Consider the following 6964-nt stretch of genomic DNA (forward strand, 5'->3'; position numbering starts at 1 on the left):
AATCGTGCCGCCCCCCCGGGGGCATACTTGGGGGTCTCAAAGTTGGGGGACCCCCCGGGACCCCCAGGGACCCCCAAATGGTAACTCTGTCATTTCTCAACCCTTTTGGATGGGGGTGGTCTCATTTGAATCGTGCCGCCCCCCCGGGGGCATCCTTGGGGGTCTCAAAGTTGGGGGACCCCCCGGGACCCCCAAATGGTAACTCTGTCATTTCTCAACCGTTTTGGATGGGGGTGGTCTCATTTGAATCGTGCCGCCCCCCCGGGGGCATCCTTGGGGGTCTCAAAGTTGGGGGACCCCCCGGGACCCCCAGGGACCCCCAAATGGTAACTCTGTCATTTCTCAACCCTTTTGGATGGGGGTGGTCTCATTTGAATCGTGCCGCCCCCCCGGGGGCATCCTTGGGGGTCTCAAAGTTGGGGGACCCCCCGGGACCCCCAAATGGTAACTCTGTCATTTCTCAACCGTTTTGGATGGGGGTGGTCTCATTTGAATCGTGCCGCCCCCCCGGGGGCATCCTTGGGGGTCTCAAAGTTGGGGGACCCCCCGGGACCCCCAAATAGTAACTCTGTCATTTCTCAACCCTTTTGGATGGGGGTGGTCTCATTTGAATCGTGCCGCCCCCCCGGGGGCATCCTTGGGGGTCTCAAAGTCGGGGGACCCCCCGGGACCCCCAGGGACCCCCAAATGGTAACTCTGTCATTTCTCAACCGTTTTGGATGGGGGTGGTCTCATTTGAATCGTGTCGCGTCCCCGGGGGAGTCTTTGGGGGTCTCAAGGTTCGGGGACCCCCCGGGGACCCCCAGGGACCCCCAAATGGTAACTGTCATTTCTCTACCGTTTTGGACGGGGGTGGTCTCATTTGAATCGTCTCGCCCCCCCGGGGGCGTCTTTGGGGGTCTCAAGGTCTCAGGGACCCCCAAATTGTAACTCTGTCAATTATCTACTTTTTTGGACGTGGGGGTTAGCTTGTTGCACTTACTCACTCATCATTTTCATTGTAATGGATTTATTGACATTCAATTCAAATTGTCATTTATTTAATCATGATGCATTTAATTTGTATAACAGCATTTTAAAAATCAAATCCTCTTAAAGTTAATTTAGACTAAATGTCAAGGCAAAAATTGTGTTAATATTTATTCATACATTTTCTATGATGAATTATACAGTTATTATTATTATTAATTATACAGGGCGCATCGGACGTTGTGATTTTTCAGGGAGGCCGCCAACTCGTGACAGGGAGTCCTAAAACTGCTGAAATGTTTTGAAAAAATGTGGATTATTTTTTGAAACATTTTTTTTTCCAAATATGACAAGATGTTTCACTTGTGCTGTATGCTTCATTATGTAAAATGTGTTTGAAATGAAATGTAATGTGACATGTTTTGAATTACATTGCGTTCAAGAAATTGTCATTGTCTTAATATTATTATGTGAATTTGATATGAATTGATTTGCCAATGTAGTTGCTAATGAATGTATGAAATACTTTCTTTTATCTCATGCATAATTGTAATGTTTTAAAAAATGAAATAAAAATGTAAAAAAAAATGCATGAGAAAAAAACGGGTCTTCACTCTTCGCGCATGCGCACATCTACAGTACCCTGTTGAATGCATATTCCATACACTTGAATATAAACACATGGTTGAGATAACATTGTTCATTTGTGTCTAACATCAATGGGAACTAGAGATGCTAAGTGCTAACATTGATAACAGCTAAAGTGCATTAATGGCAAACTTTTTTTTTAAATGTTCTTTTTTAGCCTATATTGTGTATGGACACAATAGCTACATTTTAGACTGTATCATTATTGTATATTATATTTTAAAAAAATAGACAGACAAACAGACAGACAGATAGATTGACAGGCAGGCAGGCAGACAGACAGTGTGTGCGTATACAGTGTGTGTGCGTGCGTGCGTGCTTCATCGTATTTATTATTATTATTATTAATAATAATAATATTTATACTTCATTGTATTTAATATTATTATTATTATTATTATTATTACTATTACTATTACTATTACTATTACTATTATTATTATTATTATTATTATTATTATTTATATTTATACTTTATTGTATTTATTATTATTATTATTATTATTATTTATATTTATACTTCATCATATTTTTATTATTATTATTATTTTATCTCTTTTCCTACTTGGATCCGTAGCCACTGGCACTGCCTGGTTTGTCCATCTGTACCTGCATGCATAGATTGATTGCTCAGTAGGGCCAGTAGGGCCAAGTTAGGGCCCTAGGAAGGAGGGAGAAAGGAAGGAAGCAAGGAAGCCCAGTAGGGCCCAGTAGAACCCAGTAGGACCCAGTAGGACCCAGTAGGACCCAATAGGGCCCAGTAGGGCCCAGTTAGGGCCCTAGGAAGGAGGGAGGAAGGAAGGAAGGAAGCAAGGAAGGAAGGAGTGTGAGTGTGAGTGTGTGTGTGTGTGTGTGTGTGCAATGCAATTGGGGTACTTGGTATGCTAAATGATGTATAGGAGTCGAGTGGCACACACACACACACACACACACACACACACAAACACACACACACACACACACTCACACTCACACTCCTTCCTTGCTTCCTTCCTTCCTTCCTCCCTCCTTCCTAGGGCCCTAACTTGGCCCTACTGGCCCTACTGAGCAATCAATCTATGCATGCAGGTACAGATGGACAAACCAGGCAGTGCCAGTGGCTACAGATTCAAGTAGGAAAAGACATAAAATACTAATAATAATAAATACGATGAAGTATAAATATAAATAATAATAATAATAATATTAAATACAATGAAGTATAAATATAAATATTAATAATAATAAATAAGATGAAGCACGCACGCACACACACACTGTATACGCACACACGCACACACACACACTGTATACGCACGCACGCACGCACACACACACACAAACACACTGTATACGCACGCACGCACACACACACACACACACACACACTGTATACGCACGCACACACACACACTGTATATGCATGCACGCACACACACACACTGTATACGCACGCACACACACACAAACACTGTATACGCACGCACACACACAGACTGTATACGCACGCACGTACGCACGCACGCACGCATACACGCACGCACAATGTATGCGCATGCACGCACACACACTGTATACGCACGCACACACTGTCTGTCTGTCTGTCTGCCTGTCTGTCTGCCTGCCTGTCTGTCTTTCTGTCTGTCTGTCTGTTTGTCTGTTTGTCTGTTTGTCTATTTTTTTTAATATAATATACAATAATGATACAGTCTAAAATGTAGCTATTGTGTCCATACACAATATAGGCTAAAAAAGAACATTTAAAAAAAAAAGTTTGCCATGTGCAAGTTTCGAACTCGCACCTACATGGAGCAGTGACTCCAGGGGCGAGAGCGCTGACCGCTACACTACCAAAGGACTACATTAATTTCGAGATTTGTACTACTAGGATAAATAACCTGCACCGCGGCAGGCAAAATAAAAATACCAAAGTCAACCTTTTACGTCGCAAATGGGTAGCTATAGACCCGACGAGTCATCAAACCGCCACGAGGAGTTCTAATATGCCGACGTATTCATCAAACCACCACAACGTATAATAAACCGCCATACAACGTATTAATTAATAGTTGCGACTTACGTCAACCGCCTTTAACAGTTGTATTGAGTTGTACTTGAAATGTACTGTAATTCTGCAAACTTAATAAACCAACCAATCAATCATGACTTGAAAAAGAAGACACTTTAGTGGCTTGTATATCTGCTGTTAATGGTGCGTTTCGTCTATTTTTGTTTTTACAGTAAAATGTACCTGCTTTGCACTACTGCATGCTTCAATGAGGAATGCTAACAACAGAACCATGCTAGTTAGCTAACACATCGTACGGACTGGTCTATTTTATTGTAACCACAGTTTACATTAGTGTATGTGTTTATTTCTAGTTTTATATAAAAGCAACAAAATACATTTTCGTTGTGGCTTGACTGTTTATTGCACAGTAATTGAGTAATTAATTGCACAGTTTTGTCGGGTAACGGCGAGCCTTGTCAGAGGGAAATAGATTGGTTAAATGTCCATTACTGAAAAGTGTGTGTGTGAGAGAGCTATAGTAAGAATAATATGCAAATTTTTCTCTCTGTCTCCCTCCCATAAATAAATATCTATCATGACAATGTCAAGATTTACCATGTGGGGGTCCCCGAACCTCCCCCCGATAATGCGCCCATAGAGGCAACACGATTCCAACCAACCCCTGTCCAAAACAGTTGAGAATTGATAGTTACCATGGGGGGGTCCCCGCACTTTGAGACCCCCAAAGACACCCCCGGGGACGCAACACGATTCAAATGAGACCACCCCCATCCAAAACGGTTGAGAAATGACAGAGTTACCATTTGGGGGTCCCTGGGGGTCCCTGGGGGCCCCCCAACCTTGAGACTCCCAAAGACTCCCCCGGGGACGCGACACGATTCAAATGAGACCACCCCCATCCAAAACGGTAGAGAAATGACAGAGTTACCATTTGGGGGTCCCTGGGGGTCCCCCAACTTTGAGACCCCCAAGGATGCCCCCGGGGGGGCGACACGATTCAAATGAGACCACCCCCATCCAAAACGGTAGAGAAATGACAGAGTTACCATTTGGGGGTCCCGGGGGGTCCCCCAACTTTGAGACCCCCAAGGATGCCCCCGGGGGGGCGGCACGATTCAAATGAGACCACCCCCATCCAAAACGGTAGAGAAATGACAGTTACCATTTGGGGGTCCCTGGGGGTCCCCGGGGGGTCCCCGAACCTTGAGACCCCCAAAGACGCCCCCGGGAACGCAACACGATTCAAATGAGACCACCCCCATCCAAAACGGTAGAGAAATGACAGAGTTACCATTTGGGGGTCCCTGGGGGTCCCCGGGGGGTCCCCGAACCTTGAGACCCCCAAAGACGCCCCCGGGAACGCAACACGATTCAAATGAGACCACCCCCATCCAAAACGGTAGAGAAATGACAGAGTTACCATTTGGGGGTCCCTGGGGGTCCCCGGGGGGTCCCCGAACCTTGAGACCCCCAAAGACGCCCCCGGGAACGCAACAAGATTCAAATGAGACCACCCCCATCCAAAACGGTAGAGAAATGACAGAGTTACCATTTGGGGGTCCCTGGGGGTCCCCGGGGGGTCCCCGAACCTTGAGACCCCCAAAGACGCCCCCGGGAACGCAACACGATTCAAATGAGACCACCCCCATCCAAAACGGTTGAGAAATGACAGAGTTACCATTTGGGGGTCCCTGGGGGTCCCGGGGGGTCCCCCAACTTTGAGACCCCCAAGGATGCCCCCGGGGGGGCGGCACGATTCAAATGAGACCACCCCCATCCAAAACGGTTGAGAAATGACAGAGTTACCAAAAAAAAAAAATTAACTTGGAACTTGGAAAAAAAAAAAAAAAAAAAAAAAAAAAAAAATCCGGCCGGCCGACCCTTAAAACGACCGGCCGGCCCTTTTAAGACCGGCCGGCCCTTTTACGGACCGGCCGGCCCTTTTTACCGGCCCTTTTTACCGGCCGGCCCTTTTAAGGACCGGCCGGCCCTTTTAAGGACCGGCCGGCCCTGTTTACCGGCCGGCCTGCCGGGCCGGTAAAACGGATTCTGCCCTTGCTGTGGATTTATTTTCCTTTGTGGTAACAGAAGGAACAGGAAAATATAGGTCTGAATGTGATGTAACTAACAGCAGGAAAAGTAACTGAGTAACTGAGTACTCTAATGCAAAACAAACATCAATGCCATCAATCCAAAAAGTTATTTGATTACGGCATTTCTTGTAACACGTTATTCTTAACCGATTTTGGGAGGGAACCCCTTTTGGTGTTAACACTGTCATGCTTTAGCTATTGAAAAATAGCAGATCTACAAGCTCATAGCGCGCTGGCGAGTGTCGCGCTACGAGCTTGTAGGTCTGCTATTTTTGAAGAATCGTGAAAAACGGCTTTTTCAAGAAAACAGTCAGGATTTAGAAGACATTTGCAGAATCGTTCCCAGGTCAAACTGGGTTAAACACTGATTATAAGTTCTATTAATATATTACTAAACAAAGTGATGTTCTCCTTCCTACAGAGTGATTCATGGAGGAGAACAATGGAATGATCCTCACCTCCATAGAAGATGTGAGTCTGTCTGTCTGTCTGTCTGTCTGTCTGTCTGCCAAAAATATTAGATCTTCAAGCTCACTTGACTACATGTTGCGTTGCAACATGTTGGAAGGTTCCACTGGTCCTTGGAGGGCTCCAGGGGGTCCATGGGGGGTTCCACTGGTCCTTAGAGGGTTCCAGGGGGTCCTTAGAGGGTTCCACTGGTCCTTAGAGGGTTCCAGGGGGTCCTTAGAGGGTTCCACTAGGGTTCCAGGGGGTCCTTAGATGGTTCCAGGGGGTCCTTGGGGGGGTTCCACTGGTCCTTAGAGGGTTCCAGTGGGTCCTTGGAGGGTTCCACTGGTCCTTAGAGGGTTCCAGGGGGTCCTTGGAGGGTTCCAGGGGTCCTTGGAGGGTTCCACTGGTCCTTAGAGGGTTCCAGGGGGTCCTTAGAGGGTTCCAGGGGGTCCTTAGAGGGTTCCACTGGTCCTTAGAGGGTTCCAGGGCGTCCTTAGAGGGTTCCAGGGGGTCCTTAGAGGGTTCCACTGGTCCTTAGAGGGTTCCAGGGGGTCCTTAGGGGGTTCCAGGGGTCCGTAGAGTGTTCCAGGGTGTCCTTAGGGGGTTCCAGGGGGTCCTTAGGGGGTTCCACTGGTCCTTAGAGGGTCCCACTGGTCCTTAGAGGGTTCCAGGGCGTCCTTAGAGGGTTCCAGGGGGTCCTTGGAGGGTTCCAGGGGTCCGTAGAGTTTTCCAGCGTGTCCTTAGGGGGTTCCAGGGGGTCACCAGCAAAAGTGTTATTATAGCACTCATTTTA

This window comes from Protomyctophum bolini (genome assembly GCF_963924005.1).
Source record: "Protomyctophum bolini genome assembly, chromosome: 9".
Lineage (NCBI taxonomy): Eukaryota > Metazoa > Chordata > Actinopteri > Myctophiformes > Myctophidae > Protomyctophum > Protomyctophum bolini.